Genomic DNA, 22,545 nt, shown 5'->3' on the forward strand with positions numbered 1-22,545 from the left:
AGATCCTCTGTCCCCCTCTCTCTGCCCACCCCCTTTCTTAAAAATATTCATTTTTTTTTTATTTTTAAAAAGAAATAGTATAAAATTTTTACCACAATTTAATTGCATTTTAAATTCTTCCATTTTACTTGGTGATTCAAACCAACCTATCTTCATACTATCTTCACCGTGGACTGAGTATTAAATGATAAGTATAACCAGGAAGGAATCTAATGTGAGATTTTCTAGAAGAAGCAGCATTGTAATCCAGTTAGGGAGGGAATAGTTCAAGGCGGTAATCGTGGAGGACAGTGCCCCAAGCCATTGGGCACCTCAGGGATTCTTAGTGCTACCCAGGAACACTAGAAGGTATTGTACGGGATTCAGATCTGCTCAAAACACTCATCCAAACTCTAAAGTCTTCCAATCTCCATTTTTTCTCTCGTTTTCACTCCTTACAAGAGTATACTTAGTTGATGTCATACTTCCTACAAACTTCTGCTCCCAGCTGGACCTTTATACTTTACTTCCTGGTCCCATCAGGGACATTTTACAGACCAACTTAGGACTGGATGAAAACCAGTGACACACGGGACACAGCAGTACCCTGTCACCGCCAGGGCCCATCCGTCACCCGCCACGTTTTATTTCGAGGATGACACACGAAAACTCCCAGCGACAGAGACCTCGCTCCGTTCCAAGCGTGGGCAAGTTCCTTCCACCTTCGGGCTCTGCGTGTGTGGGTCCTCCACTCAACACGCTTCCCCCATTTGTCACCTAGCCAAATCACACTTGTCATTCTGGATCAGTATCAATGTCACTGCTCTGGAGACATTTCCCCCGACACTCAATCTCCATCGGGGGTCTCTATTACAATGTCTCGTCGTAAGCCTTTCTTCCCAGCTTTGCGCTTTTCACAATCTGTAAATATGTCTGGTTTAATTATTGCTTGGACGTCTCATTTTTAATCATCACGGCAGCACGAGGAAGTACAAGGTACTTTCACCACCCATATTTACAGATGAGGACGTTACCTGCTCGTTGCTAAATGCTAAGCTCCTAGCATGTGCCTTGCTTGTAGTTCTGTACGATTAACAGTCGTTGACTACACTGACTGAACCAACCATCTCCTGGAGTTGAAATCTGATTCTCTAAACATGAGATAAGAAAGTGAGACTGAACTGAGTTTGAAACCTGCCTCACGAGGTGATCCTAATACACAGAGAGATATATCCACCCTCTATACTTCACTTTTCATCAGAAAAATGGGTGTGATAACCTGCTTCATAGGATTATTTTCAGGATGTGATGAATTAGTGTACCCAAAATAAATAAACCTAATTTCTATTCGTTTACCCTGATTGCAGCCCCTCGATGTTTAAAGGCCACACTTCATCTCTCCTTCAAATGATAGCCTTTCTTTTTCTTTTTTTCTTTAAGTTGATTTATTTTGAGAGACAGAGAGCAAACAGGGGAGAAGCACAGAGAGGGGGACAGAGAGAATCCCAAGCGTTGTCAGTGCAGAGCCTGGTACGGGGCTGAAACTCATGAAGTGGGAAGATCATGACCTGAGCCAAAATCAAGCATTGGACGTTTAGCCGACTGAGCCACCCAGGCGCCCCTCAAATGATAGCCTTTCAAAATGAAGTATCTTGCCCTTTATTCTTCAAGCTAATTAGCTTGAATTTAAGTTGTCCTTATATTCATTGACTTATGAGTTCATTCAACAAGTATTTATTGGGTACCCACCATTTGAAAGATACATAAATCCTGGTCATGATAGAGGATACAACTAAAAGGGAAATTTACATAACTCAAAATCAGGGTCAAAGGATTTGTTAAGGAATAGACAGCTGTATACGATTATCCTTTGATGAACCAGCCTACCTTCCTTTCCCTTTCCCTTCCCTTTCCCTTCCCTTTCCCTTCCCTTTCCCTTCCCTTTCCCTTCCTTCCCCTTCCCTTCCCCTCCCTTCCCTTCCTTTCCTTTCCTTCCTTCTTTATCCCTAGACTTTGATTCAATATGTCTAAGGTGGGCTGAAAATTTTCATTTCTTACGAGTTTTCTGGTGATTCTGATGCTGTTGTTTCAGGGAACACATCTCAAGAGCCAGTGAACCACACTATAGTGATATTTGCCCAAGAGAAAGAGAGGAAATTTGGGGAGGCAGAAGTTACTTTAAAAAAAGAAAAAATTCCCAGGAGTTGGATGAAGAAGGTGGTGTTAGCTCTGACCTTAAGATACAGGAAAGGATACGAACGAGGTTTCATGTTTTTCACCTTTGGGGTGGAAATGTTCCTATCTGAATAAATATGACAGAGAGTTTGATAAATCCTATGACTGGAAATAACTTGAAGAGAAAGTATAAATCTGTCGGATGGAAGTACATGGAAAGAATTATGTGAAAAGAGCGTAGGTTTGTTGGTAGAAACGAATATATACCAGCGCAAAGGAAAATCAGAGGCATTTTCAATGTATAACTAATACGTCCAAGAGTCAAATGAGCCCACCTACATGATGGCCTCATGAGGCCTCTGTCCTAACGAACATATGCTGAGTCTAGTCAGGTGTCTTAGCTATACCACTGTTGGTGTTTCCTGATTCCAGAAATTGCCTATTCTATTAAAACACATTTAATCTGCCACATCATTGGTAAATTGATGAAGACATTCACAAGCTCTTATACGCCGTCTTTTCCCTAAAAGAAAAAAACAATACTCACGGTGTAGAAGCAAAACCATTGCACGTGTGCAACACAGGACGCTGACTGTAAGGAACCGATGGGGCTGAACGCACCCAGAGTGCTATTCTGGGGCAGGGTAAACACAGATTGTGAGTCAGTTGCAACCTCAAAGGTACGATTCGAAGAAACATTTGAAACTGCAGAGCTGAAGGGAAACGATGTCGAAAGGAAATATAATCCATTAACCCCACTGATGGAAAACACAGTCCATGAGTAATGAACAGAAGTGCGACGCGTCAAACTTCAGGCACCCATTCCACAACTACAGATACGTTGAGTCAGCAGCTGGTCATGAAGCGGCGTGCCCAGCGCTGTGCCAGAGCTCACTCCGCTCAGCAAAGTGAGGCCGGCGTTCAGGCGTGAGGCTGGCGGTCTGAAACCGGCCACGAGGACAGCACTCCCATCACAAACACCGGCAAAGACTACAAACAAGGTTTGTCTCCCAGCATCAACTGTTAAGCATTTACCATTTTTAATCCTGAAGTTCCCACCATCTGAGACTAGTGTCATAAAACTTTTGATGATGTGCACATCTTAAGCAGATGAGGAGACAGTTAAGTATCTGAATCTCCTATGCTAGTTTCTGATGCTAACAAGAGTTAGTGTACATTTTTGAAAAATGTTTACAACGGCCTTAAATGAGTGCTAAGGGTTCCCACATTCATGATCCTATCTGCCCCTCTACACAAGAACCATTTGAGGAAGGTACTATTAATTCAGATTTTACAGGGAATGAAATAAATACAGGCTCATCAAAGTTAAATAAAATGTTCAAGACTTTTTCTTGACCAGTTGACATTACTGTATCGCTAAGTCAAAAACATACTTAGACAATTCTTTATGCCTCAACCTTGGAAGCAGGAATAATTGAGCTCAAGTTGAAAAGCAGCAATCTATTATTGTGAATAAAAAAATAATTCAAAAAGTTTTAGATTCCATTTGTTTAAGCATAAGAGAAGACATCCTCATAGTAACAGATTTGATGAGATTCAATCCTCTCAAAATCTTTAGGACATATACCTTGACCTTATATAATACAGCTAATCAAGCGTCATCTTTGATATACTTCGGTGTTTTAACTTGTTTTATTATTATTAAGTGTTATTTATTTAAGTAATCTCTACACCCAGTGTGGGGCTCAAACCCACGACCTTGAGATCAAGAGTCACATGCTCTTCTGACTGAGCCAGCCAGGTGCCCCTATCTGGGCCTTTTTAGAAATAAATATATTTAGTATGATGAATTGAAGAAATACATTTGTCATGCATGGAAAAAGTTTAATAAACTCAAGTTTCATTTTAGTTACAGGCCAAGCATTATAAGATATGAAAAGCTCAACATTTTTACCCAATTTTTTCTAATTTTCTTTGCTTTCCTTGGGGCAAAGTTTAACTCAACCAGTTCTCTATTGAGCATAATGAGATATGCTTCTGCACTGATGAAAGTTTATACATGATTTTGTGAATCTCTATTACTACTATCAAAAAATATTACTGGACTCTGAAAAATGTCAAGTGACCTACAGTGTGATCACAATATGGTATACTGCCCTCCAAAATGTCATCTTCGGAAAGTTGAGAATTTACATATGTGTACGTGCACGCGCGCGCGCGCACACACACACACACACACACACACACACACACACACACCCCACCTCTAAGGATCTTAATCTGAAGTTTGCACAGTCCAAATGATGTTTTGTTAGATCAAACAAAAAATTTTTTAAAGTTGTGGCTTATTAAATTTCAACAGAGGAGTCAGAAAGCTTAAAAGACTAAACATAGGAGATTTAAAAAATTAAATAAAAGTCTCATCTAGAAGGAAAACAAGTACTTTTCAGAACTAAATGTTTAATATCTTCTTAAAATTTTCAGAAGCTAAAATAATTTATCAATTTTCATTATCTGTAAGAAGATAATTCTAGATTTAAAGGGAATTTAATATAGCTGTGTGTGTGTGTGTGTGTGTGTGTGTGTGTGTGTGTGTGTGAGAGAGAGAGAGAGAGAGAGAGAGAGAGAGAGAGAGAGAGAGGTTTTTACATGCGTGTAGGTGTGTGTATAGATTCCCTAAAATAAACTGTGAAGCTTTGGTGTTGGGAAGGATATTTAACATTCAAACAAGATTAGACTAATAATTATTTTTGTTAAATAAATGAAACATTTACTATGTGCTGGGCCCCACTAGGGACTGGAGAACACCCCACAAGCTTTCTACTCACATCGACCTGAGATTCTGGTAGACCATAGATGTTCTTTAAAATCCATGTCTTCATTTAATATTTACAACTATAAAATTCTACCAATAAATTAAGAAAGCATATTTGATACACAGGCTTGCAGATGTGCAAATAAATACACAAGAATTCCATCACTCCCACGGGAGAGGTCTGGAACACAGCATGTGGTTCCACAAACAGACTGACCTATGGAGATATATACACACGAACAGATCCTGGACAGGAGATAGGGCCAATTTTCCCAAGAGCAAATTATCAAGAAATAGGAACTATTTTTCTTTCATGTTGATAACCCAGCCTCAAGTTTTTTCAGATGGGACATAATATGCTCTGTGTACCAATTTACAGTTGGCTGATTATAAAATACTCTCTTTCCAATTCGTTTTCTTATTAAACATTATCTTCGGATTCGATTCCTTATTCCAAAATGTACTTTTTAATGTTATAAGGTTTATGAATCTTGTATAAAAACATCTTTAAACCCAAATACACTTGTCTAACTTGTAAGCTACACAGTGCTGGGGAAAAGAGGCAACATGTGCCTTCAGTGGGACGTTAGGTGAGGCTTGGAGAATTAGCAGCTCGGAAGGGGTGATGCAATTTGATTATATGGATGTGACTCATTCTTTCACCATGCAGTGTGATCTCTGGAATTGCTATCTGGAAGCAAATGTGTGAGGTAAATACTCTTAAAAAAAAAAAAACATAAATACTCGCTCATCCTAATTTCTTCATCCTGGATAACCACTAAATATAAGGCACAGCCTGAAAGATCACTGAAATGCTAGTTTTTCTCCGTTAGTGATAAATACACATTAAACATGTGGCCTGCAATATGAAAAATGAGTTATAAGATTAATTCAAAAGTTTACAGGAGGACACACACTATCAAGTGTATACTAATCTCTGTCCTGTGTAATTAACTTCGTTTTAATGAGGCCAACATGTAAGGCACCGGAGTAAGTACTGGGGTCACAGAGAACATCCGTGGTTCCTGACCAGAAGCCGCTTATGAGACAGACAAATATGGCGGAGCGTTCCCGATGTTTCGTTCTCTACATTTCAGGAAGAGAATCCTTGACCAATTTTGTACCGGACGGGTGGCTACCTTTACAGAGATCACTTTTTCTAGCTTTCCTTGTAGCTGAGTTATGGGCGAGAGCATGAGAACAGGGTGAAGCTCCATGCTTTCTCAGACCTCATCTTGCCCCACCCCCACAGGATGGACCTCCAACATGGCAGTGGCCCGGCTTCAACTCTGAGTGTGGTGATCCCCCTCGGGTGGCCCTAGAGCAACAAGACGGAAGAAACCTCGGTGCCTGAACAACCAGACGGACAGCATAGCCCCTCTCACCTCAAGGATATGAAGGCCAAGAGGAATAAACATATATCTTATTCTAACCATAATGCTGTGAGGGCTGTTACACAACTGAGCAGATCCCTAATGCGGTAAATCCGCGATCGACGATTGTACGCCAGACGCTCCCCGACAGCCTTGCTTCTCAATCTGTTCCATTTCTGGGAAGAGCAACTCCATTATTCTACTTGTTCAGGCCACAAGTCTGGAATCTTCAACTCCTGTCTTATCTGGTGTACCATTTCCAGTCCAATCCATTAATAAATAGTACTGGCTGAACTTCCGACCACAGTTCTCCAACTTGACCATTTTTTACCACCTTCACTTTCACCGTCTCAGTCCAAGTCAGCATGAACCCTTCTTGACTGCTTCTACAGCTGCCCAACTGATATTCCTGCTTCCCTCCCTGCTACCACAGAATTTCTGTGCCTGCAAGGAAGCCATACATTAGAGCGTGGTACACTTCAGCTCAAATTCTCCTGGGTATTCCCATCTTGATTACAAGATGATAATAATAAAAGTCCTTAACACGGACTCCAAGCCCATTTGGAGCTCTGTGATATCAACGATTTCCTTACCCGAGTCCCCATCCCACCCCATAATCAATCACTCCACTCCAGCCACACTGGTTTCCATTACTGTTCCTTGAACACGTCAACCACAACCCATCTTAGGTCTTTGCACATTTGTATTCCCTTGGCCGAAATGGTCTTCCTCCGGATATTAGCGTGGAACACTGTCATCTGCTCATTTCTCTGCTTCTGCTCAACATTCAGCTCAAAGAGGACTTCCTCTACTACTGTGTATAACATCACAATTCCGTCCCCGTCCCGCATGTCATTCTCTACCTCCTTACCACGCTTTGGCTTTCATAGCACTTATCACCAACCTATTACACACACACACACACACACACACACACACACACACACACACATTATAAATGTTTGTTTGTTTCATATCTTCTCAATGAGGCAATAAACACAACGTGAACAGACATTTTGTACCCTTTGGTCTCTACTATAACCCAAACACTCAGAATAATCGAACAATGCCTGGCACATAGCATATGCAAAGTACATTTTTTTCTAATATAATTTATTGTCAAATTGGTAGCACAGTGTGTGTAAAGTGTGCTCTTGGTTTTTGGGGTAGATTCCCATGGTTCATCACTTACACACAACACCCAGTGCTCATCCCAACAAGTGCCCTCCTCAATGCCCATCACCCATTTAGCCCATCCCCCCCCACACCCCCATCAACCCTCAGTTTGTTCTCTGTATTTAAGAGGCTCTTGTGGTTTGCCTCCCTCCCTCTCTGTTTGTAACTATTTTTTCCCCTTCCAAAGGATACAGGAGTGCAAAATAAGCATTTCTTAATAAATTACATGAATGAATGAAACACAGTGTGACCAGAGGGCTTATAGAGAGGGACACAAAGGATATTACGGCAACTTCATAGAAGAGAACCCAGCCTAGTAGGGAAGGGTCAGAGATGGCTTCTTAGCAGAACCACCTCGTACAGTGACTCTAAAGAGTGGTGATGTCTTAGTGTGTGTATCCCAAGCAGAGGAAAACATCTATAGGGTCACAGAGACAAGAGAACATTCGAGGAAGTTGAACCAAAGCCACGGAGTGGTGAGTACAGAATCTAGTTGGGAAGCAGGGGCAGATCAGTGAGTGACGGCTACCCCGAGACACGGGACTTGATGCTTGACATATTTATTATTTGACAAATGAGAAAAGGATGATTTATAAGTTTGAGAATTCCCCTAGGCTTACTTAGCTAGTTACGTGGCAAAACCAAGATTCAAGTCCCTATCTGCCAAGTTCCAGAACCCAGCTCTCTTTATTTCACTGCAGAGTCTGCTATCCTAAGGAGTTTGGAATTTATCATGGAAAAGCCCTGGAAAATGGCAAGCAAGCAGATGGCATGAACTCATTGGGCTTTTACGAAGGTTTTGTTCATGGTAGTGCAGAGAATGTATCAAAGCGGAAGAAGTCCAGGGACAGCAAGGTCTGCAGGAATTGGTGGGAAAATTCAGGCAAGAAGTTCCGAAGACCTGAAACAAAGTGGTAACTGACAGCGACAAGGACCTGAGGGTAAGCAGACATGGGGCCTGGAATAACCCCCAAGGCTCCAGTATGGGCCAGGGTTGCAGGAGAAATGAGGTGTCACCCAGGAAGTTGGGAAATGCAGTCAGGTGCAGAGAGGGTTACTCTAAGCACTTCAAGCTGGTCACAGAGCCACTTAACGCATGGACCTGGAGGAAACTCCCAAGATTAATGGCTCAGTCCAACGGCCATGCCTCCACAAGACAACTAAACTAAATGGCCAAAGCTTATAATATAAAGCACACAAAGACAAAAGGCAGAAACCTAACTCAGCAGTCTATTTAAGTAAAAAACAAACAAACTCTCCACGCTTTGTGAGAACACGAAACAGAATGCACTGTTGTAGAAAATACTAACCTAGAACTTGCATAAAAAAACAAATTCTAAAATTAAGTTCTCATTCCAAATAATACCATATGTGTGCTCAATTGGAGTAAGTCTTTTATCCTCTAACGTTACTGATGTGCTAAGATCTGCCTCTGGGAGAAGAAACCAGAAACTTCACTTCCCAAGAAAAATCAATGAAAGCAGCAAGTTGTTTGTTTTCTAAACTTCTCCCGAGACAATACTTATGAGGATGGTGGTAAGATACCAAACACAAGCATATGCACCTGCAAACGAAAACGCTCTTTGCAAAACACATCACAAGAGAATCACGTGGACATTTCAAACATTTACTTAGCGGTAAGAATTTATACAGAGACATCCAAAAGACAGCTGCCAATTTCGGCTTCCACATGCATTGAGGGGGCCACTCTGCGACCATGTGTAAAATGACATATTCTCTTTTTTCATTTGAAACCATCCATGATATTAGATGCATTACTGCTCTGAACCTTCCAAATATAAAATGCTACATTTTCTAGAATTCTTTTAAGTAAGAAATAAGCACAATATAAAACTACTTTCTTCTCTAAAAATGCTGATTAGATTCAAAGGATATTTGATTCCTTTATTCCTTAGAGCTGTAATTAAAATTACAAAAAAAAAAAAAAAATCAGCACCCTACTACACTAATTCAGGATAATCACTGGGGAACCCAATTAAATTCCCAAATCTTGAACATTAAAAAGTGTCCAAACAGAACCCACAAAATGCATCAAGGATACCTTTCAAACTGTGAAATGCAATGTAATTAACAAATAATAAGCACTTCAACGCAACTGACTTGCCCACTGTTAATCAGTATTGGCTATTTACTCTAGATTTAAATGTCCGCCTTAAAAGAAACTTTTGTTTCTAACTTACCAGGCCTCTACTTAAAAGGCTTTTGTTACAAACTTCCAGTTATAAAAGAAACAAGTCCTGCAGATATAACATACAGTGTGGGGACTACAGTTAATAACACTGGATGGCATAATTGAAAGTTGCTAAGACAATAAATCTTAAAAGTTCTCATCACAAGAAACAAAATGTAACCATGTGCAGTGATGGATGCTACTAGACTTACTGTGGTCATCATTTCACAACAGCACGAATATCAAATCCTTATGTCATACACCTAAAACGAACACTATACGACAATAAACAAAACTTACATCAACTGTACTACAATAAACCAAAACAAATAAAAATGAAAGACATTTGTTTTGTAACATGATCCTTCGTGTGTACTATTTAGGGGTGGGTGAGTCAATATCTGATATTTTAAACCTTAAACTAATCCAGTGTGTTTTCTGGAACAAGCATCTAGTTGGTCATATTTGTCTTCAGGTCACACGGCTTAAGGTGGTGGTTCTCAAACTTAGTTTCAGAACCTCTTGATACTAACAAAGCTCACTGAAAAGTTCAAAAAGATTTTGCTTCTTTGGGCTATATCTATTGATGTTTATTCCATTAGACCTTAACACAGGAAATTTTTTGACACATGTATTCACTTGAAAATAAAAAACATACCACATGTAAAAAACGCATTTTTTATAAAATTAACTATATTTTAAAAACGAAAATGTTACTAACAAGCATGCCATTGTTTGATACTTTTTGGGAATCCAATTGATGAAGAGGGCCGCATCCTCTGCTTTGGCATCCTACCTTCTAGAAAATTCTACCGAACACACATGACCGACAAATAACATGTTCCCATTACAAGACCTCAAGCTTTGACCTCAAAGAGCCCCTACAAGTTTCCCCAGACCAGACTTCAAGAACTGCTCCTTCAAAAAAAATTAGCAGGATTATACTGGAAGGAATTTTTAGCTGGCTGCAAAGATTGTACATTAAAGAATGTTAAAGTATTTATGAATACACCTATCTACGACATCTGTAAAATTACAAAACTCACCCATTTAATCTGTGGCAGGTACAACAAACACTCTAACCACAAGAGAACTTCCGCCGGTCTTCTCTCTCTGCCCTGTTTTATTAACAGGAGACCTTCACGTCCACATTCAGACCTCTCACCTGGGCTGTCACACAGGTGTCACCCATGTGGTCTCTCCAAGGGAACCTGAACTTCACATTGCCAGGAAGGGGCTCCTCATGGCACTTCTTCACCATGAACTCCTCACCCTTCTTCCCATCTCAGAACACAGCACCACCACTCACCCAACCTCTTCAATCAACAGCCTAAGCGTCCCCCAGTTTATCTCTTTCACCCTCATCTAACATCTCTGAGCTGCCCAAATTCACCAGCCGTCCCTCACGCCCCGTGCCATCATCCCAGCCCAAGCCAGCATTCCACTTTGCTTGGACTACTGCCGTCTACAACCTCCCAACAGGACCCCTGTGGACTCCACCACTCCACAGTACGTGTTCGCCACCCTCAATTATTAGCGGTATCCGTTTTTCTACTCATAAAACCTGAGTCTTCTCATGCCCCATCTCAGCCTAAACTCCAATGCTCTCTAAATGTCTTGGAATAAAACTGAACCGCCTCCAGCATCCTGCAAGTGACCTTGCCAACCTCAAATCCTGACACTGGCTTCTTTTTCTTTACCATGCCAAGCCTTCCCCACCTCATCACTTTTCTACTTACAGGTGCCCTCATCTGGAACCTCTATCCACACTTTTGTGTGCCTGGCTCCTCCTTGGCATTCAGGTCTCAGCTCAAATCATACCCTCTCAGGAAAGTCCTCCCTGACCCACCTGACCATTGCCAGACCCACCTATGAGTCTCTCTTCTATCACCCTGTTTCATCAATTTACTCATAGCCCCGGTAATTATCCAGAAGTATCGTGCTTACTTTCGTGAATGTTCTTCGTCCTTTTCCCCTACCACCATCGCCAGGATGCAGGGTCTGGAAGACACGGACTGTGTATGTCTTGTTCACTATCCTACCTCAGTGTCCACTGAGACACGGTCAGCACTGGGAAAGCACTTGTAGGAACTGAACAGCAGGCACGAATAAATACTCAGATGAATCGATAGGTGAATCATAATAAAGAAACTGTGTTGCCAAAAGAATTCCATTAAATACTTTCTTTGCGGTTCTCAATTGTCGAGGGATTTACCAGGAATTTCATGTACTCATGGACGACACTCAGTCAAATCCACACTCTGCTTTATGACTCCAACACCTTTCCTACTTTTGTAGAAACTCGCCATATGGAGGGAAGAAGAGAATGGTAGTTGAGCGATGCCTGCTATGTATATATGGAACCTAATTCTGAACACGAAGGAAAATCTGCTGAAACACTCTTCCTATTATTTCATGTGACTTTGACCTCTAGAATTGATGTGAGAAATAAAAACTTAAATTCACAGGATTAATGAAAAGAAATGTCAAGACTTTCCATAGAAGTTATCTTAATTTTAAGAAAATGGCATGAAAATTGTTCTAAAAAACCTATAAATTAAGTATTTTTCTTTGCAGACTGAGTTTTAAATCACTTGGGAGCCTTATCATCAATACTTATGATTATTGTTGTTACTCTATTTTCCTTATAAATTTGAAGTTAACCACTGACAGAATCCTATAGATTACAGTAACAACCCCATCATCTCCTAAAATATAATGTGAACTCTGGGAAGCAATCGTTTCATGTAAATTCATATACACACATGGGCACAACAGGCTGAGTCAATAAAAATCTTTGCACTGGAAATATTGGAGCAAATTATACAAATCTTTTAAAAAATGACTTTAATTTAGAACATTGGGGACACCATAAATATATAGTAAGAATATTGCTGAAGGTATTAAATATTCTAAAACAGTATAAAACACAATAAAAGAATAATATAAAATGATGCTCTGTAAAAACAAGTTAAATATAAAATATGATACTGAATTATAATCTTCTAATCACATAAAGTAAAAAAAATTGATGAGTATGTAAATGGCTTTCAGTTAAAAGTTATTATAATGGGCTATTAAACTCTAATGGAAAAAAATACTCCCACTTTTTGCCAGTGGGAAATAAGTGATATTTTAAAGAAGCATGATCAGTTCCTGAAGGAAAGTTTTAAGCACATTGAATGTTAATTATGATTTCGTGAAAAGTTTTAGCTTTCCTCTGTAAATACATCATTGCATATTGGTATTGGTGACATGGGAAACCACCTTTCATAATACTTTGGCCACCTTCACCAGATGATTTTTCTAGTACAGCTTTGCTATTGATAAATGAACAGAGTAACTTAATCGGCTTTGATAATGAAAAGTATACAAACTAACCTAAGTGCTCTTGTTAAGTTACGTAAAATTGCACGTAGTAAATAGTAAATATTCTGTCTTGTTTTAAAATCATTTGCTTCCATATATTCCTTTGAATAACTAAAAGGTGGCTTCATTATACACAAAAACAACCAGCTTTGGTGAAGTTGGGCAAATAATGCAGAAAAAATGACATTATATAAATCAGTAACATAAATAGCGTTGATAATAATTTCTTGATATTTTAAATATGCATAAAATGTGAATTTTCAGGAATTAATGTTAATACCATCTTAAATCATCTATCATACTTTTATGTCTCCGTGCACTACCTAAGAAGCTTTAGGGGCGCCTGGGTGGCTCAGTCCGTTAAGCGATGGACTTTGGCTCAGGTCACGATCTCATGGTTCCTGAGTTCAAGCCCGCATCGGGCTCTGAGCTGACAGCTCAGAGCCTGGAGCCTGCTTCAGATTCTGTGTCTCCCTCTCTCTCTGCCCCTCCCCCATTTGTGCTCTGTCTCTCTCGCTCTCTCTGTCTCAAAACTGAGTAAAAGTAAAAAAAAAAAAAAAAAAAAAAAAAAAAAAAAAACTGAGTAAAAGTTAAAAAAAAAAAAAGAAGAAGCAGCAGCTTTGGCACAAAAACATTTTCATTTTCATCAGAAAGGAGTTTGCAGAAGGGCCTAGATATAAAGATCAGACTCAGACTTCAACCTTCCAAAGCTACAGTAGTTAATTTCAGATGACGTATGTGCTTTCACAGGCTGCATTTCTCAAATGTGGAGTCATGGGAGAATTCCAATAAGGACTTCAGAGACCAATTCCAATTGGTCCTTTGTCCTGGGGTGGGGGTGGGGGGCTGTTGCCATGGCAGTCACACCAGGCAGCTTCTCTGTGCTGGGAAGTAGCTCCTATCTGCCCAGCCCTTTGAGCACATGCCAACACAAATGCTCACCATTCAGGGATTTTTCATTAGAGGAATGGATATTAACAGCATTAGTCTATCCAGCCCCCCACAAAAATCATTCAAAATCTTGTTAAAAGTCTCTGCAGAAATACATCTATGTGATTTTGAATTGAATCCACAACAATGTCAGAAGCCTGTTTATCGTTCAGCATGCAAGCCAGCCAACAGTTTCACATAATGATGGCCGAAGTAAGTTTTCCCTCATTAGCAGAAAATCCATGCCTTATCACACTACTGCCAAAAAGTTACTAATATCTATTTTCTTCCCATTTTTTTCAGCTACGCTGTTTTCATTTTTAATGTTCACTGAAAATACATTTTTAAACTTTAAAATTTGCCATTCTCTCAAAACTGCAGAATGGAGGGATGGATATTGTAGCAAAATGAACCAGCACAGAAATAAAACCCGTAACTGTTATGAACTAACTGTAAGAAAAAAATACTTATACCTTTTTAACATAACCTATGATCTCCTTTATCAATTTCAGTTTCTTTTTTTTCTTTTTTTAATAATGGCTTTCCAACTTTTTTGGTCCCCCCCCAAAAAAAAAACAAAAAAAACAAAAACAAAAACAAAACAACAACAACAAAAAAACCAACCACAGCGATTTTCAAAGATTTTAGCTTTCAGGAGTCCTCAAAGGTAAGGAGCCACACTATTTCCCTCCTTAATGTAATAAATTCAATTCCACCATTAACAGTTTGGAAAGAAAACAGAGGACATTAGTAGAACCACAATGTGATAAGGCTATTTTTACAAAATCACACAAAGATGTAGGCAGCCTAATGAGTATTAACGAACATTATCCTTCAGGGGTGCCTGGGTGGCTCAGTTGGTTAAGCATCCGAGTTCAGCTCGGGTCTCGATCTCACGGTTTATGAGTATGAGCCCCGCATCGGGCTCTGTGCTGACAGCTGGGAGCCTGGAGCGGCTTGGGATTGTGTCTCCCTCTCTCTCTGCCCCTCCCCCTGCTTGTGCTCTGTCTCTCTCTCTCCTTCAAAAATAAACTTAAAAAAAGAACTTCATCCTTCAGAATAAATTTTCAATAAATTATGTCCTTAAAACATCTTGTTAATTTTTCCTGACTTGTACAACAAATGTCATTACTTCACGATGGTGCATATATATTAGCAACAAAGGGAAAAGGTATCACTCCGCTTCATCACCTACCCCTGTTCGTCAAATCTGTCACTAAATGACTTGGAATTATTTCCAAATATAAAACATACCCTCACAGAAAAAAGACAAAAAAGAAAAAAAATAAGCATATACAAAAATATGTACTGTCCTCTAAGGACAATTTATAAAGAATTCTTCAAATACATTGTGGAAAAAGAACACAGAAGCAAAAATAAATATATTCCCAGCTTCCTGCTTTCAAAAGGACAACTCTCATTTAGATTATAAATGTGGATCTATTCCTTGACAGATAATTCCTCTTACACCAACTTAAGTACATGCCTTCATGGACAAAAATACCACCCTCCAGGATTTCTTACAAAGATACAAAAAGCACAAACCAAGAAGATTGATATATTTGACTACAGTAAAATTAGTAACTTCTGTTCATCAGCAGATTTCACAAACGGGTAAAAATTAAAGCTATAGACTGAGAAAGATACTTTGCAATGCATGTAATCAACAGGGATGAAAATCTGAACTAGGTAAAGTCAACCAATCCAAAGGGAGAAACGGGCAGAAAACCGTAACAGACGCTTCACAAAAGAACCACAGACAGCTCAGGAACATATGAATAGATGCTCGGCCGCATTAGTAACCTAGAGCAAAATAACTGGAAATAATCAGAATATAATCCTTAGCAGAAAGGACAAACAAATTGGGTTATACAGCGCAACATCGAATGGAAGCAAAAAAAATGAAGTAACAGAAAAACCCGTGTGTGGTATTATTAGATTTCAATCATAGGGTACAAAAACACTTCAAAGTAACCACCACATTGCGTGTAGAGGCAAGTTTGTGAGAGGAAGCCTTCAGAGGGCCAGGTGCTGAAAGACTGGCTACTAGGACACTCATTCACAAACCCACAGACTGAAAATGTGGGAGTTTAGGGAAGGGACGGAGATGCCTTATGATTCAGCCACAGGGAATCCCTCCTCCACCCCCACGAACTTCCTCCAAGCAGGTGCCTTGGAGTCATGGCTGAAATGCCTCCCGAGATGCTGTTCTTGCCACCCCATCAACCTGCTCCTTTCACTCCTGGAGCATGTTATCAGGAGCATATTGATTCCAAAGTCTTCCCTGGAACTGGCATTTCTTCTTTGCTATTCAAGATTCATGAAGACTAATTCCCTTTTCAAGAGACAGCATTTTTAGTATCTAAAACATTATCCTCTCTTCCTAGACTCCCCATCTATACATGAAACAATGTCTAAATGTATATGCGTGTATGTATACACACACACAACTTATATATATATATAAAATATATAAATATAAAAAATATATTTTTATTTATATATATATTTTTATATATATTATAAATATATAAATAATAATATATAAAAATATATATAAATATATTATGTATATATTTATATCTATTTTATTTATATAAATATATATAAAATATATATATATAAATTGTGTATATACACACATGCATATACACACTATATATATATAATATATATATATTGACCTGGACCTGGTCAAGTCTATCAAAGGCTTTTTTGAAGCTTGGCACTCCAAAATAAACATGATACCCCCATGCCATCTAAATATCTCGGTCCCTTGTCTTCACCCTTGACTCCGTAAGTGAAATAGAGTTTAATATTTGCATTTAATACTTCCAGATTCTCTTGGCTTACGAGAACTTCTTATAAATAGACGTCTGCTTTGTTTTTTCTATAAGCAGGGCATAGGTTTGCTCTTTAACATTAACATTATAACCACGGTCCAATGAAAGAACAGTAAAAAACTTTAAGTGCATGGGTATTTCAACTATTTTAAAGATAGCTTTCAGAGGAAAGAGAAAAACTCCTAAGGCCAAAAGGCAACCCCTGATTTTGGAGAACAAAACTATCTGTTTCTCATGTTAAAGTTACTGGGAGAGCCCATTCATATGAAAATGCATTCAATTCCCTCATACTCTCAGGTAGTGTTTTGAATGCCAATGGCACGGTGAGGCTCATCATTAATGTACAATTTTCTAAAAAATCCCTCTTTGAATGTCAGCTTTCATACATCATTTAATTATATAAAGACAGCAAGAATGTTTCAGTGGGAAAGGGGAACAGCGCTTGAAGTATCATCAAGTTATGTGAGGTAACTTTGAAGGGTGGCCGGCAGGACGGTTTGTGTCCACACTGAAGCATCAGCAGTGTTAGACATCAGCCTAACATGCAGACCTGATTATCAACCCACGGAGAAAGCAGGTGACCCCATGACTCGGTCTTCAGAAGGAAAAAGGGCAATCTTGGTACAGTGAGAACGGAAAGGGGAGGCTAGCTCCTGAGTGTTGATGTCAACAGTCAAATATCACTTAGCATCCGTGTACAAAGGTCATATTAAAAGTGTGCAAAGAGCTTCTTTAAAAAGCCTGTGTGAAAAAAAAGATCAATGCTTTTCATTACATGCAGAAAAAATAGGTCCTTCTAGGTGCATGGTGGAGTTGAGTCACAAACAAGTAAGGACACAGAGGTGGGCCAAGATTCAGCCAAGTCACAGCTGCTCTTTCAATAAGGAAGAGGAAACGGTAAGAGGAGAGGGCTGAATGGTCGAAGATCAATGGAGAGGTCAATAAGCAGTTCAATGTTCAAAGGGGGCAGAGAGGCCTAAGAGATATTCACAGAAACATGTGGGTTATTCTCTTCTGGAACTATTGCCATTCAAGTTCTAGTCTTTCCTTGAAAATAATCAAACCATATATATATTTTTTTACCCTATGGTTTAATGCTGTGCATCTTCTATGGGCTTTTCAAAGTGGGGTAATAATACATAATAAATATGTCACACGAGTACTCCTAATCCGTACTTGGAAAGTTAACATTGCCCAGTCATCATGCATGGGCGACTCCAGAGCAGATGGCCCAGGTTTGCACCTCAAAAGACTGATTGTAAGATCCTGGCCAATTCATTCAGCTGGCCTATCATCAGGTCTTTTAGCTATTAACATGCAGATAATATAATACCTACTTCCTAAGGGGTACTATGAAGATTAAAATTTAATACCTATAAAATGATTGAACAGTACCTGGTGTTTATATGTAGTTGATAAAAAGCTATTATCATTAAAGAATGGATAATTTCATAGCCTCATACAAGAATGGATAATTTCATTAAAAAGTTTAACTTAAACCTCATAACCTCATAAAAGAATGGATAATTTCATTAAAAAGTTTAACTTAAAATAGCCAAGGCTCAAAGAACACTAAATACATAACTTGCTGCTTTTTAGAAAACAAAATATAATCTACCTGCTCCCACAATGAAATATCACAGAAAACATGCAAAACCAGTATCGCTAAGCAAATCAGCCACTTTGATGGATACAAATTCAACACTTTTCAATGTGAAAATATTCAATTAGGTTCACAGAAAAGATGTTTTAATCACATCACCATCAAAAGTCACTAAATCAGACTATGTTTTGTGTTGGACGATAGAAGGCTAAAATGTTTCTTTATGATAAGAAAAGGCAAGGCAAGAACGTAAGGACAGTTTCAAATTTCACATCATAATTAAGGCCAATGTCTGTTTAAGAAAATAAAGTGTAGGGGCGCCTGGGTGGCACAGTCGGTTAAGCGTCCGACTTCAGCCAGGTCACGATCTCGCGGTCCGTGAGTTCGAGCCCCGCGTCGGGCTCTGGGCTGATGGCTCAGAGCCAGGAGCCTGTTTCCGATTCTGTGTCTCCCTCTCTCTCTGCCCCTCCCCCATTCATGCTCTGTCTGTCTCTGTCCCAAAAATAAATAAAAAAAAAGTTGAAAAAAAAAATTTTAAAAGAAAATAAAGTGTATTCAAGTACTTGATAAGACTCATTTACACAGTTGAAAACCTAATTAAAATGTAAAGAGAGCCTTAGCAATGTAACCTACTTAAACTGCTGTCTTCAGAAACAGAACTCCAAACAATTCTGATCAAAACTTGAAATTGAAACTTCTCTAAGCCAGCAATTTTAAGTATCTGAAAATCACACGACTCCTTTTGCTTGAAAATACATGATAATATATTTACACTACCCCCAGATGATTTTTCCCCAGTCATCCTAATTAGTGAAGTCTTACCATATGACTATTCTCTTTTGCTAAAACGATGAGAAATTCCGGCATTTAGGTGTGCAATCATACTTGGGACCCTGCCCAGCTAAAATAAAAATCACTCAAGGCACATGTTAAACCGCATTACACAAAAAAACTTCATTTAAGTAAAGAGAGAGAAAATTGGACTGATATTCCATGTAAACTCCCTGGGTGTTTTTCTGAATGTCTGGATAATAAGCAAGTTTGTGAATGATCTTGCATAGCCCACTCACCCATTGTTGCCACGGCATACTCTTTATAAATATTAATGTTTGCAGATGAAAAAAATCCATCTATATCAAGAACATTGCTATCTAAATTTTGAGAAGATTAAATACGCTGATAAAAAAACTAATTAAACAATGAAACATTTCTTCAATTAAAACTTTTAAAAATTCAAATGATGTTTTCTTTTTTTAATTTGAAATTATTTTGACACAAGGATATTAGCACGAGATCAGCCAAAGTTACATGGAACTGGTTAGAATCACAGCTTGGGGACAGATCGGCCTCATTTTATAAGATTATCGTCATTTTACTGAGTTTAAACTGAAGTATATCAAGAGAATCACTGCAGAATCTGTGACTCTGAATATTTATATACTATTTAAAACCCTGTTTTAAAAAAGATAATTAAGAGGGGCGCCTGGGTGGCGCAGTCGGTTAAGCGTCCGACTTCAGCCAGGTCACGATCTCGCGGTCCGTGAGTTCGAGCCCCGCGTCGGGCTCTGGGCTGATGGCTCGGAGCCTGGAGCCTGTTTCCGATTCTGTGTCTCCCTCTCTCTCTGCCCCTCCCCCGTTCATGCTCTGTCTCTCTCTGTCCCAAAAATAAATAAATGTTGAAAAAAAAATTAAAAAAAAAAATTAAAAAAAAAAGATAATTAAGATAGCTTGCTATTTAGTCAATCCAGAAGTAAAAGGAAGATAAATAAAATTTATTAAAATTAGCTTGTAGCAATGGAGGAAAGATGAGTATCTTTACCATTACCTAGGAAAGGCTACCATCGGTATTGCTTCTTTATTTTGTCACAAATATGTTTGCATGTATGGTTATGCGTGTGTGTGTGTGTGCACAAAATTTTCATTTTCCTATTTCATATCCCCTTGTCATGTATCATAAGATGGACTGACTACATCTCACTATTTAAGTATGAGTTGTACAACATAGTACTTAAATTAGGGCATATCAAGGAGAAGAGTAAATATTACCCAAGGACTTTGTACTCTTTTGGGGGGAAAGTGTCAGTGGATTTTCAGTTATACTCAGAATCTTTACCTCACGGTAGGTGGAGCTGTGACCTTGTTGCTGTCTTTATTTGGAGCTCAAGCATGGTTTGAGGAGATGCACACGGAGGCAGAGTTGACAACGAGTGTTCCTGGGATGGTGAATTTAATGTGTCAACTTGCTAGGTCATGATCACCAGATACTATTGGTCCAGTATCATCCTAGATCCTTCTGGGAAGGAAGTTAAAGTTAGCACATAAATCCGTAGACTGTAAGCCACAGATGACCTTCCTAATGTTGGTGGGCTTCATCCAATCAGTTGAAGGCCTCAACAGAAAAAAGACTGACCTCCACGGAAGAAGGAATTCTGCCAGCAGTCGGCCTTCAGATTTGAATTGTAGCATCAACTCTTTCCTAGATCTCCAGCCTGCTCACCTTACTGTGTAGATTTTGGGTTTCCCAGTACCCACAGTTACATGATCCAATTCCTTAAAATAAATATCTACCCAACGATATCTATCTATCTACCTATTTATCTATCCATCAATATCTATCTACCTACCTACCTACCTACTACCTACCTACCTATCTATTGGCTCTGTTTCTCTGGAGAACCCTAACACATAGCCCTACAGTCAAAAGCTGGAGCTCTGAATCCAGATTACCGTGGTTCAATCCTAATTCTACTATGAGCTAGTTGGGAGACCCAGGCAAATCACTTAACCTCATTGGGCCTCTGTCTCTTCATCTATAAAGAAAAATAATATATATTGCCCCTTACTTCATAGGATTGTTTTGAAGATTAAATAAATTTTATACATGGAGTGTGTTTGCAAAAGCACGCTCCGTATGTTGGGCATTGCTCTAAGCACTCAATAAACATCAACTGTGATTTCTAAGCTTCTTCTAACATAGCTAGTGGGCTTGCAGTTAGTCTTAGAAAACAGAATAGTATGCATAAACAATATTTTTTTTTAGAAAAATTTGCAAGGTTGTGCGGAAACCTATTTTCGTAAAAGATAACTCAACATAAAGGCGAAGTGAACACACAGGTTTTCAAAATACCTATTTCTTGAATGGATTTTCAATAATTAGCATTTGCAAAAGGCTGAAGTAAGGTATATACCTCGCTTTACCACAATAGGTATGTTCTTACAAACGTGCCTGACAATGAATTAACTGAAAAATCAACTATGAAACCACTGATATACTGTAATCTAAGAAATGCTTTAACTTGGTTTGTAATTGTTAGCACTCCTTAACACATCCCTCTGTATTTATAGGTTACGCTCGTCCTCAATATATTTCTCGCCTCTTTCTCATCCATTTTGCTCACTACCCACATACGCTCTCGCCCTATAATTTCATCTCCTTCCCCTGCAATTGTCTGGCAAGTGAATACTGTTTGTGTTTTTGTTTACTGGGTCTTGCTTTTATCCAGAAGAAAGCCTAGCTGAACATTTATGTCTTTTTGGCCTGGGGAGAAACTTTAGAACACTGACACAAAAACCGAACACTTCTAGAGAAAAAAAAAAAAAAAAAGACAGAAATTATGAGTTAAAAGTTGAATGCCTAATATATGTCAAAAAAACATTACAAAGGAAAATTAAAAGGTGAATGACATATGCAGGAAGAACATTCCTTATATACTGTCAGGTATTTGATGGAAATAATACCACTCACTGCTATTTTTTAATATTTTACACTGTACATTACACATTTTTTACTCAGACCGTTTCGTGTTAACTTCATAACAATCTTGTAAAGACAGAAAAAGCAGGACATTCCAATATCAGCATTAAGGACAATTTGGGCCAGATAATTCTTTGTTGTGGGCGCCTGCCTGGCAAAGCCGAGTTCCCGGTTTTTACCCACAAGATGCCAGAAGCCTCTCCCCCCAACCCCGACCCGTCCCCATTGCAATTGTGACAACCAAAACTGTCCCGAGGCATTGCCAAATGTCCTGTGGAGGGACAGAATCATCGTCAGTTGAGAACCACTGTCAGAAACAAGTAGTGCCTTTTTTTAAAATACATAAATTAGGTTAAACTCAGAGAAGTGATGTCAC

At 39.0% G+C, this 22,545-nt stretch overlaps 1 protein-coding gene across 1 annotated transcript in view; it reads right to left on the reverse strand.

Moving 5' to 3' along the window:
• The window catches only part of PRKG1 (protein kinase cGMP-dependent 1), a 1,154,193-nt gene that overhangs the window by 1,055,191 nt on the left and 76,457 nt on the right, over nt 1–22,545 (reverse strand). The window lies entirely within an intron of this gene.

This window comes from Lynx rufus, unplaced genomic scaffold, assembly GCF_022079265.1.
Source record: "Lynx rufus isolate CCGP_SWC_20201006 ecotype Redwood Valley unplaced genomic scaffold, mLynRuf1.p SCAF_25, whole genome shotgun sequence".
In the NCBI taxonomy this organism is placed as follows: Eukaryota; Metazoa; Chordata; class Mammalia; order Carnivora; family Felidae; genus Lynx; species Lynx rufus.